This window comes from Parasteatoda tepidariorum, chromosome 7, assembly GCF_043381705.1.
Source record: "Parasteatoda tepidariorum isolate YZ-2023 chromosome 7, CAS_Ptep_4.0, whole genome shotgun sequence".
Lineage (NCBI taxonomy): Eukaryota > Metazoa > Arthropoda > Arachnida > Araneae > Theridiidae > Parasteatoda > Parasteatoda tepidariorum.
In genome coordinates this window covers 48,706,879-48,720,176 of record NC_092210.1, presented here as the reverse complement: position 1 = coordinate 48,720,176, position 13,298 = coordinate 48,706,879, and the positions used below count along the sequence as shown (strand labels likewise).

General features: G+C 29.6%; 1 protein-coding gene across 3 annotated transcripts in view; it reads right to left on the bottom strand.

The window, feature by feature from the left end:
• The window catches only part of LOC107448788 (uncharacterized), a 155,542-nt gene that overhangs the window by 51,703 nt on the left and 90,541 nt on the right, over positions 1-13,298 (bottom strand). For all 3 annotated transcript variants that reach the window (XM_071183393.1, XM_043047383.2, XM_016064123.3), the window contains exon 3: positions 1,182-1,278. The gene's annotated coding sequence lies outside the window, so the exon portion shown is untranslated. The remainder of the gene's footprint in view (positions 1-1,181; positions 1,279-13,298) is intronic.

The following is a 13,298-nucleotide window of genomic DNA, read 5'->3' as shown; positions in this document are numbered from 1 at the left end:
TATACATATGAAATGATAAATTACCATACTTATGCTAAAAAAAATTTAAAATTTTTTGATTGATGACAACATTTTTGCACAACTTTTCACTGCAATATTTATGGCTTGCTTGAGAAAAATTGTTTGTAATATCTGTCCTTCATGATTATTTTTAGTCCCCTTTTTTAAGAAAAAAAGAGTTATGGTCTGTTAGTTTCGATATTTACCGCTACGTTACGAAATATTTACACTTTCATTAGATACTCTGCAATTTTGTTGCTACTTCGAAATCGACGAATAAAAATAAGCGTTATCATCGTCTAAAAGTGACCTCTAGTGGCGTGAAGGAAACAATTAGATCAGCTGATGATCTCAGTATTTCAAGAGAATACTTACCTGTTTCTGACGCAATCTTCAATTCCTGCATTTCATTAACAAATTATGCGGTGATGTCAAGCTCTCGTGTGCCAGCAGTGACTATGTAAGCCTTGACCTCAAATAACGTAAAAAAAAAGCCTTTGAGAAATGTTTTATACAAACGCGTTTTTTTCTTATTGTTTGTCGCATTGTATTGCCGAAATAATTTTAATTTACTTTGTTTTAATTACCATCGATTTTTTTTAATTTACTTTAAAATGTCTTTATGTTAGTAATGAGCAATTATTATGGTGAATAATTCTTTTTTATACATAATTCCAGTACCTACAAATTTGTGGAATGTTATTGCAAATGTTGGTATTTTGCAACGGAACCTAGTTGTTTATTTTAAATGAAAATGATAATATTTTAGGAAGCAATTTCTTGAAGACTTGTTATGTTGAAAATTTTTGGACATTCAGATGATAATTAATTTAATAAATGGCAGCCAATTTTATTTTTTAAGAAACATGACAGACATTATCTTTAAAGCATTTATTTTTAATGTTTTAGTGATCCAAAGAAAACTTTTTTTCTTCTAAGAGAAGTAAAGTATGTTTAATAAAAAAAAAGTTTATAATGCTTTGATTAGTCATTAAATCCTCTAATACTTTAAATTAAATTTGATACACTGAAATTCCTTTCAAAGAATAAAAATTTTTTACTGCTTTAGTTTTCCTAAAAGCAAAGCCGAAATACCATGGTAAAATCTAAGTTTCTAAATAAAGATTTCAATCAAGATTTCTAATCAAACAACATATTTTAAATTATATGATAAATATTACCTGCTTAATCACTGAATATTGATGTTTTCTACGTCAGGAAGCAAAAGTTTGATTCATGCTTATCGTCTGCTTGAAGAATTATAAACAGAAGAACAATCTAAAAAATAAAAAAATATTGAATTAGAAACCATTTCCTTGACGTAGTTCAAAGTTAAAATAATAATAATTTAAATTATATATATATCAAATATATATAAAATTCAAAAATAGAAATCAGAATTTTTTTTTCAATCCATTAGTTAAGCGTAATTCAACTGACAATTATTTAATTAAATTTGTAGCTATCACATCTAATGTCTTAATTTTCATTTCACTCCATGCAATGAATCCTCTGCAGTAATTGTAATTTGTTGATATATGAGCTTCCGTCGTTCTTATTAATATAATAAATCATCAATGCAGTGTAAAATATTTTACAGAATCTTATTTTCGGAGATTCAGCTCGCTTTGCAAACATTTTTGTTTCTTGTTGGTTAACCGAACGCAACATCAAATTCTATTCAATTAATTCATTGATTCAATGCTATTCAATTAATAAATCCTCATTTTCTTTTTACTGTGTCAACACAGAATTCATTTTCAATTCTATTCGGATAAATTTCAAATCCAATATTTTTGTTCAGCTTGAATTTCAACTTCTTCCATAAAGAAGAAAATTTTTTAGGAATTCGGAAATTTTGAAGGACGCTTAATAATAAATTCTACACAGCAAATCTCGCCTTTTCATTGGTTTTAGACAAGTTTTCAAAAACATTTGTTTTCTAAAGTTATTTAAATTTCTGGAAACTCAAAATTTAAAATTTGAACTAATATATATTTCATTTGAGCTTAAATCTAATTCTGGGATGAACTTCCTACATTCAAATCCGGAGGTTTCTTAATTTATAACTCAGTGACATTACAAATTGTTCCTTGGAATAAATTCCATTGTAACAAGCCTTTTCTTTTTTGGTTGTCTTGCAGTTTAAATCAAGAGATTAAGTCTGTTAGTAAGCTTTCATCAGTTAATTGAGGAAATTATTGAGGAAACTATTTAATTTTTGTCAGAATTTATTGTGTTTAAACAGCTTTGTTCAAAATAATATAGTTAACTGCAAAACCATTTTAATCATATTTATTTAAATTAAACTATAAATAGTATCTCAAAACAAACATAATGAATCGGAAAAATGCATTTCAATAAATTATTATTAATTTGAATATGCATAAAACAAATATAAACGAATCTTGAGATTTCTTTACTTATTAACTAAAAATACTTAATGAAATAAACTTCAATTTATTCATTCAAATGAATGCAGAAACAGTTGCTATGCATAATTTATAAGATGGAATGCATATTTTGATTCAAATTGCATTTAAGAATGTTTCCTTAACCAGTAAAGCTTTCCTATAATTTTCATAAATACATATCCTTGTATTTGCTAATTTATAATTCTCCAGTTCTTTAATCAGATATTAAAGTCGAAATATTATACATAATTCACTTTTGTTGTCTGATTCGAAACATTCATATTAAAATCACGACAGTTTTATTGCGATTTTGCATTTTTTTAGAAAATTAATTTTGAAAGACTCAACAAATTCAAGTTTGTCACTCTTTTAGAGCAACTTTAATAGTGCTTCATTATTGATTAGAATACAAGATAATCTATTATTCTGTAGAATTTTCAGAACTCGTTTTAAGTATGCATGTTCTTAGAAAATCGTGCATAAGTGCCCTTTAAGAAATTTGGAGGAAGGACTAAACTTTTAATTGAAGAGTATCAAACTATAATTGAGGAGCTGAGTGGATGAAAGGGTCTAAAGTGACATTTTAATGAATTTGAGTATTTAACTTTATACATTTTTAATAATAAATTAATATTATATTTGCACAGTGTACACATGAAATAGGATATGATAGTTATATTACAGAATAAAATATGAGATGCAGGAAATTTATTACATATGATGCTGAACCAGGAAACGATCAATCTCCAAATCAATACACCAAGAGGTATTGATTTGTAATGGAAACTCTGGGGACTTTGTAACCCAGCAGATTCAACTTGCACCAGTCCCTATTTACTTCGGAGTCTTCAGCCAGCGGGGATCAAACCTACGACATCTTGGACATAACTCCCAAAACCCTACCAACCAGGCTATCCCGGCCCTAGATATGATGCATCATATGCATGATGTATCATATACATGCGTAAACACATATAAAATTATATATTATGCTCATTTTACATGAGGGCTGATATTCATGCGTCTGATGTAAGTGCTTAAGTGGCACAGAAAACGTGAGTATTTGAGTCATTAACCTTAAAGTTTACGCATCTACAATAACAAATGAAGTTTATATTTGAGCAATATACATATGAAATGATAAATGATATTTATATTTCAGGGCACAGAATCAGATTCAGGACATTTACAAACACAATGTATAATATACATGCGTAAGCAGAAATAAAATGATGTATGATATTTAGTTGACTTAATGGCTGATATTCATGTGCCTGATGTAAGCTCATCGATGAAGCAGACGGTTAAGGCGTCACCCACACCACTGGAGGTAATAAGTTCGAACCTGACAGCCAGCAAAATCATAGGTATTAAACGTTGGAACTTTAAAAATAGGCATAGGTGCTTTGCAATGCTTGGGTTATGACTATGTGCCTCAAGTATAATATACTTTCTCCATTATATCGGATAATTTATTTATATCATATATATTTATACAATATGGTACATATTTTATCCAATCCAATGACAGTGTTTTTAAATAATTCATATGATTATACATAATATTATATTTACGTGATATCTTAATATATATTTCACCTAGCCTCTTGAAATTCGTATCATCACATGTAATTATACGTTTATTACACGCAAAGTTTGCAGTGATTCTCAGTGTTTTATTTTCCTTAAATTTCTTTTAAACATAAATAAATAAGTTTATATAACAGTATGAAGTCGCTATACAAACCTCTTAAATATTTATAACAACCTTTCATTTGTTCGCGTCATACCTTTAAAAAATAGGAAAATCAAGAAATATAGCTTTTGTGAAAGATACCTTGTAAATGAAATCTCAAAAGGCATATATTTCCTTAACTCAGCGAAAAAGGCAGATTCTTTTTAAAGAACTTAATCTATTGAGAAAAGAAAACGAATGAAATAGAAAAAAGATATTTTGCTGCAAAACACTAAAGGTCGCATTCTTAAGGTAAGAATTTAAACTTTATTTATCAAAATTAATCTAGGAACTTTTCACTTTGAAACCTTTTTTCTTGCTGAAAAGATTAGAATTCAGCGTGATTTCAAACACGGAAAAGATAAAGCAGCTATTCAAAAGAAGAAGCTGACTTCAAGCCTCGGGGTAAAATAACAATACTTTAAAATCTGTGAAAAGAAAATACTTCTAAGTGTTTGTTCAATAGTTTCGGATGAATGCTGCTTTCGGACTTGAAGTCAGTAATTGCTAGACTTCGTGAAAAGTTGAAAATGTACTTTTAAAAATAAAGAGAAAATTGGACCTTTAGAAATAATTTTTTGTTCTTGGTGACTAATTCTCGTTCTTAAATGTATTTTCTTGACATTCTTTTAACATTGTGTATATCTATCTATCTATCTATCTATCTATCTATCTATTCATGAATAGAAAAATAAAATAGGTTTAGTAATATTTGTAAGCTTGAACGATGGTTTCAGTTTATTTCAAAGAAGACATTTCACAAGTTGTGAAATTTTGGCTTTTAATTTTTTTTCGATCTTTTCAACAGGAAAAGGAAAGGTTTATATTAATTTTATTTTCAATTATAAAATTATACTCTACAAAGTTATTCGGAAGTATTTAGATGATTATTATTGTTGTTGTTGTTGTTGTAGTTCATTTACTCACACTAGAGCTGCACAACGGGCAATTGGCGAATGTCTGGGAAACATCCCTGAGAATGATCCGAAGACATGCCATCACAATTTCGATCCTCTGCAGAGGGGATGGCACCCCGGCTTCGGTAGCCTGGTGACCTGCTCCCGAAATCGAGCACTTTACTGTAGAACAGTTTAACGAGGACCAAAATCGCGCACCCTCGGTCCCTATGCAGACTCATCCAAGTGGTCACCTACCTGCACACTGACCGCAGCCGGTGATGCTTGACTTCGGTGATCTGCTGGGAAAAGTATCTTAACGATCAGCCCACTGCGGGACTATTATTGTTGTAGTACTCTGTTTATAAATGTATAATGTTCAGGACAATATACTAAATTTAATTACCTTTAATTCGATTCTGGGACTGAAGAAATTCTGACCAAGCAATAAAAGAATGGTTTCATATTTAAAATTTCAAAGTGGCCGCCAACCAACCACAGGAGTTCAAAAAATCGAGTTCAATATCATTGAGTTAGCTTTTAAAGAATATTTAATGCGTGTATTTTTTTTCGATCCGATGCATATGTTTCGAGACATTTGACCGTTTCTATACTTTTTAACACCCTGTATATATTAAGTGCGTCATGTTTAGAAACTGTCTGATATGCTATATTTGGTTTCATAAAAAAGGTCTCTTCATGCTTTAATTTTCAGTTTAGAACTAAAAATTGCATTCCACGAAAACGATTTTTCGTACTAAACTTCGAACTATTCCTTGTTTATTTTTATAAAAAATTGTGTGACGTCATAAAAATTATTCTAATTCTACTTTTTGAGCTTTACTATATATTCAATAAACTATATTATTAACGGCAAAGTTACCATCTACAGAAACAATAAATTTAAAATGAAAAACTGGATTCAAAATAAATAATTCTTTAGTTTACCGAAGAAGGACATGTTGATTATTTTTTTATTATTTTCTAAGAAAGGGAGAGAAGGTTTCTTGAATTGATACTAAAGTTTAAAACCTAATAATTTCTTTCACTTGCAATTCATAGATAAGGGTGTGTTTATGTAAGGCATTATGAATTGCAATATATTTTATCACAGCTCATAGATATATATTTCATAAATACTACTTTTTAGGTGAAAAAAACTTGAAATAATTTTTATTGTAAGTTACGTTTAGTAAATTAATGTGTTGCGTTTAAAATAAATAGAAGTCAAACAAAAAACTAAAAAAATAAGCGACGTTTTGAGATTTTTTATTAATTTTAAATTAACTAAAACACTTTTTGTTTTTTTACTTGTATGAATATTTTAAATATTTGAGATCAAACAATATAACTAAATAAGACTTAGATAAAATCGATTCCTTCTTATCATTTTATTTCGAAGGATTTCATTAAAATAAACTTGATAATATAAATTTATGTAAAATCTTTTGAAATTATGTAAGTTAATTGAGGGAAAATATTATTTAAAAATTTTACTCTGACCTTGCACGAAACTTATAAAATACATCTTACTTCAAGAGCACCAACTAATTATTCAAAATTAATTCAATAAAAACATTTCTTTTGAGAAGCAAAAAATAAGTATCTACAAAAATTCTGATGCCACTTCAAAATAATTAATATTTCTCAAGAGGCTAGATTTAATGAAAAGCTCTTCAAAAAATATTCCTCTTAAAGAAAATTTCTTAAGAGAAAACAAAATCTTTGAAGTACGCCATTAAATATGAAAAAAAGATGGAGAAAAAATCTGTTTCATGGAAGCCTTGGTGATTATTTTCGAAACATAGTAACAATTTATTACACTATCAAACAATAATATGTCAGACAAAGTGATTGAATTATTAAGACATTAGCATTCTTTATTTTATTGTTCTGTAATGATTCAATGGCATACTTTGGCACGTTTTATGACAATGTTATTTATGTAATAAATAATTACATAAAACATCATTTCTAACTTAATGTTCTGACATTGAGAGGGATCAATATGTTTTTTGTTTGTCGCAACGGTAGCGGAAATGTTCAACTTATAGCGGAAATATTTTACCAATTTATAGTATAAAAGATATTAGTAACCGGAACTGGATTTTTAAAGTTCATTTTGAAATTAATTACAAATTTTAATTTAAAATTAAGAAGAAAAAAGGTTTACAAAATTTCTGTTGGAGCAAAAATAGTCACTTGATTATAATAATTAAAAGTTAAAAAATGTGATAGTTAAAGATATAGAAAATTTATTATCTCAAAAGGAAACTTACATTTTACAATTAATATTAGTTAATTGTTAGATGAAAGGCATTTAATGTGAAAGCTGCATCTGCAGCAGCAGTTTTTAAAATAATCTGTTGCTTATAAACAAAATTGTTGAAATATGTATTAAAATACTTTTTGCTTTCAGCTCTGGTTTAAATATTGAATTTTATGCTTTCCTTGTACGGTGTTTTTAAAAGTAAGCTGATACTATTGTAATGTAACGGTTTGGAAGAAGAAAACAGATGAAAGGAAAAATAAGATATTATATTCATTCGGAAAAGTAGTGATAAAAAGATAAAAATGAAAAATTTTCTTTAAGATTATAATGCGATCCATTATTTTCGAAAAACCAGCATGTTTTTGCTCGTGGTTTTTATAGTAACTTAATAAAGCATGGGTAAACAGTCTTGAAGAGAAAAAAAAAAGTAAGAAGAAATTTTTAAAAATTGCATAGTGAATCATTCTTTTTCTTAAAACCAAAAGTAATTCTCATGGCAACTACATAATAAAAAAATAAAATAAATAAAAAGAGATGAAGAATAAAGTATTTTTTAACATTGGGAAAACAGGGATAAAATAATTAATAAGAAATTTTTTTTACTAAGATTGTGATCCAATCTTTTCTTAAGATCTAAAGTATCTTTCATGGCGATCTCATATAGGAAAAATGGCGATTAAAGCAAATAAGAAAGAATTTTCATTAAGATAGTAGTGTGATCTACTCTTTTAGTGTGATAGTATTGTGATAACAACAAAAATAAAATAAATAAAAAGAGATGAAGAAGAAAGTATTTTTTTTATTGTGATGTGATCCACTTTTTTCTCAAGACAAAAGTATTTTTTATAGCAACCTAACACAGGGAAAACATTGATAAGTTAATAAATAAGATAATTTTTTCATTAAGATTGTAATATGATCCAATCTTTTCTTAAGACCAAAAGTATCCGACCACGCATTTGGAAAATAGTGGGGAAAATAAATAAGAAAGAATTTTCATTACGATAGTAAAGTGATCTACTCTTTTCTTAAGACTAAATAAAACTTTTACAGTAACCCAATATTTAGAAAATGGAGATAAAAAGATAAATAAGAAAGAGTTTTCATTAAGACTGTAATGTGATATGTTTTTTTCTCAAAACCAAAGGATATGACAAATGTTGTGAGAAGCCCTTTATAAAATTAGTAGCTCTAAATATAAATAGGTTATCAAGGATGTTGGGAGACCTTTAGTTGAGCAAATTTCAGTCATCTTTTTTAGCAACGCCCTTTAAGAACGAAATAGGGGCCAACGCCCACTGACAAGTATACACGCAACACGTAATCACACATCTTGACGACAATACTGGAGTCTAAATGCTCACTCATAGATTTTGATAATAGATAAATGTTAATTGATTGTTCATACCTTTTATAATATGTCCACTGAAGGAGTTTACAAATTTATGTTCTTTTACGAAATTTTAATCTTTTGACAGTGATAAGTGAGAAAAGGTATGATAAGTATCGTAGGTTCCACTTGTTACGATGTTTGGAATGCAATCTGATAATAGAATAAAATAAAATAAGGAAAAATTACTAATTTATGAACAATTTTTTCAGTGGCTAGTGGATCAAAATCATGCAAAGTTAATACTTTTAAATTTTCCCGGACTATATCACGTAAAGAAATATCCTGAGAAATGTTCCTTTGTTTAAGATTCCATTTATTTATATAGTTTATAATATGTTGCTTGTAAGAATTATTATATAAAATAAATTACTGAGGTATTTATAAATTAATATATCATAAACAACAGATGAAACTTTTGAACTTTACTAAAACCAAAAAACATCAAATAAAACCAAGTATCGAAAACAAATATAAAAATCTTTCAACATTTCTTTCAGAACAAGGAATAATAGGTAAACAAAATGAATATATGCTATTATTATAATTGCAAAGTAATGTTTGAACTTCTTTTAAGAAAATTGTGAATAAAAAGAATTTGGTCATAATAATTGGTTAGCAGAACTTACAGGGGTCAGCCTGTAGCCATACCTTCATAAATCGAACTGTGTTTGCGACCTCAACGCAAACAAACAGAGATTATTATTTTTTAAAAAAATAGGAAAAGATTATTATAAAAAATAGTGAAAAAACTTCACTAACGTTTTAAAATTAAAGAAATAGCAATAACTAATTTAAGTAAATACTTGTTTCTGTTATCGTAAAGTAAACAAAATGATTTCCTATAAGGCAAAAATACGCAAATAAGTAAATATATAGTATTATCGTAAACTAATGAAAAAAATAAACTTTCCAAATGTCATTAAAAGCGAATCCTTGCAAATAAAATATTGTTGTTGTTAATTTACGTCGCACTAGAGCTGTACAATGGGCTATTGGCGACGGTCTGGGAAACATCCCTGAGGATGATCCGAAGACATGCCATCACAATTTTGATCCTCTGCGGAAGGGATGGCACCCCCGCTTCGGTAGCCCGACGACCTGCGCGCGAAGTCGAGCACTTTACGGTAGAACAGTTTAACGAGGACCAATACCGCACACCCTCGGTCCCTACGCAGAATAATCCAAGTGATCACCCACCGGCACACTGACCGCAGCTAGTGATGCTTGACTTCGGTGATCTCCTGGGAACCGTGTCTTAACGATCAGTCCACTGCGGGACTCAAATATAATGATTTAGCTTTCCAGATTGCACATACCGCGATTTCTACGGGAAACGCAATCTAGTAGCAAAATTTACAAATTTGGTGCAATGATTGCGTGGTTGGACTTCAAATCAAACTTATTATTAAAATTATTATCAGTATTAAATTTATCGGACATAGTATCAAGTTTAACATACTAATAAATTTCCTCTCTAATAAATGATTCGTAATGGAACAAATTTTACCAACTCCCACAAGATTTCCTTTATCTCCAACTCCAGGTGAGAATCAAGTGATTTGAGTCATTTTTCAAGGTGATGATTCAGATTACCGAATCACTACACAACATTAAATTCTTATTACGCGATGATAAGAATCGCCATTTACAATTCAAGCAGGGATGAGTATTGTGATGTGACTCTGAAGTTGATTAAATAGTATGGCGCTTATAGACTGATACTGCAAATTGTATCTACCTTTGTACTCGATGATTGCAACGATAACTGTATTCAGCTGTAATAAAAATCTTAGAACTTCTTATTCGATATAAATATCGAAACGAGTGTGTTTGACTTTAAATTTTCAAATTATATGATGTCTAAAACAGGTTTTACAGTTAATTCCCCCAGAATAATATTCCGCATAAATATCTAAAAATTATTATTATTTAAGCAATTTAATTGTGTATTATAACCTTAAAAATTGCTAATTCAGAATTAAAAATTGCTAATTCATTGTAAATTAAAATGCGAAAGAGATGAAAATAAAAAGTAAAAAATTTATAAATCAGTAACACAAAAAATACTTCTCTAAACTGAAAGACATATGCTAAGACTATAAATAAAAAAGTTAAACGAGGCGTGGTGGCCTAAGGCACCGAGCATTCACTTCGCAATGATGTGAAATGATTTCGAATCCCAGCGATGGCTAGTCAATACGAATTTCGCACCCGGTTCGCACCAACTACTGAGCTAGCCTAAAATATCGTCTGTGGTAGACGGATCATAGGTTAAAGTCCCGTTGCCAGACTAACCGTGGGACTAACCGTCAGAGTAACCGTGAGAGGTTTTCAAGGTTTCCCTATCTTTTTACGTAAATGCGTGTTAGTTCCCTCAAAAAGTCACCACGAAGGCAAACTTTTACCCAATACTTGGTCCTGGAATTATCTTTTCTTCTGAATTGGGCTCAAAATTACAAAGCTACGGAATTGAACATTGGTGGTCTTAAACTCAAAATTGGGTCTGCTGTTCAACGACGGATATAAAACAAAATAAAATAAAGTTAAACAAATTTGAATTTTTAACTCTTACCGGTAGCGATTTTAAATGAACGAGGGCTAAAATTACCCCTTTCAATCAGCTCCTAAATTTAAGGATGCTATCTCTAAAGGTTCTGGAGTTGTAAGAGACACTAACACTCGAACAAACACACGAACTCTCCACTTTATCTATTTCAAATTTGGTTCACTTTTATCAATTGAAAAGGAAATAAGAGAAAGTAAAATTGGAAACTAGATATTTGAAGACCTGCGAGCAAGCGACTAAATAAATTATATCATATGTTATAAATCAATTGTTAAAAAGTAAGAGCGATATAGAAGATGATTATAGAATAATTTTGCTAATAAAGCATACCGTTTGATGGAACGAAATAAATTAAATTATTAATAAATATTTCATATAAAGGTATTGTAAAATATGCGCTTAAGAATAGTGTTAAAACAATTATCCAGTTTTTTTGTTTTGTTACTTTTACAGAGACAGAATTTCGAGTTTTTCAAATGGAAAAACCTTTTTCATCGCAATGTGATTCTCACGTCATGAAATTTTAGATAGATCAAAATTACACATTTTTTAGAATAAAAAACTATTGCTGTTCAGCCCTATTAACGATGTTCTGAGAGCTACGAAGAGAGAGGACAGCGATTTATATGCTGCATCTTGCTCTCCTCATATCTGCTTAGCATCGCCACTTTTCTTGCAAAAATTATCGTTTCAGCTACTTTTTGGTTTTTACTATGATGTTACCATTCTGAAGGGGGGAAATGTAGGTATCTCCATGTAGAAGTATTTGAAATTCTGACACAACCATGATAGCTTGATAATCTGTCTTATAAGTCCATCGCAATAGATATAAATAAAGTTTTGTTCCCATTTCTGAAACGATATGTTCACCAGGGGATTATGTTTTGGTAAATTTTCATAAAAAGAGGCCCTATTTAACAATAACTGTGTATATAAAGCCTTCTTTAGACATTCCATCAAATAAATATATAGATAAATATCAGATTTTAACTAAAAGTACAGGTAGCACATACTAAGTGATTCCTCTGCTTCTAAATTTATACCAATCCTTTTTATAATTAAATATGTCTAATAACATGTCTCACTATGATCTTTAGAAAATAGACATTGATCTTGACATACATGATGAGGCAAATTGAAAGCAACATCCTAACCTAGATGATGTTCCACCCGAGTTGCATACAAATCATTTCCAGCGTATTTATGTGCCAAAGGAGAAACCTGGCAAGCGTTTCAGAGCGATGTGAGTTGGCGAGTTTAACCCCATTTGGTTAATTACTGGCAAATACAGCCATGATTAGAGAGTTCATTTTAATTTCTGTTATTAACCCGCGGGAATGAAAAGTAAGATGTAATGTTTGGAACTGATGCGTTCGTTAATTGATCTTGTAGATACATAAAGGCAGCTTCCGTTTGAAAACGTATCGTCTCAGTTGAGTTGAAAGAGTAAAATCGGTTACAGAACTGGAAGTATCATAGTTTGAAATGCTTTGAACCGGATAATATAGCTAGTGCTTAGTAATGAAAATATCCCTAAGTCATTTAAAACAATAAATTAAATACATTTTCAATTCCATTCGTCCATAGAAAGATATGTTTATTTTACTTTTTTTTAAGTTTTAAAAAGTATTACATCGAAGTAATTTCTTTTTTTGCTTAGCAAGATAATAAATACACAAGTGGGCGACCTTTGAGCTAAAATACAAACATAAATACAACGTTAAAGAGCAGAAAAATATTTCTAAAATACAGACAGCTGTTTCGGATGCTCAAAGGGCAACCTTCATCAACGCACCAGAAGGAAAAAAGAAATGAAAGAAAACAGGGTAAATATAAAGAAAGGTGACGTCACGAGAGAGTTTAGAGCCAATAGGAGGGAAGGGTGAAAGGATGACGACGAAATTCTTTTCTTTCTGTTGCACTGATGAAGGTTGCCCTTTGTGCATCCGAAACAGCTGTCTGTATTTTAGAAATATTTTTGTGCTCTTTAACGTTGTTTGCCTTATGTTTAGCAAGATAATA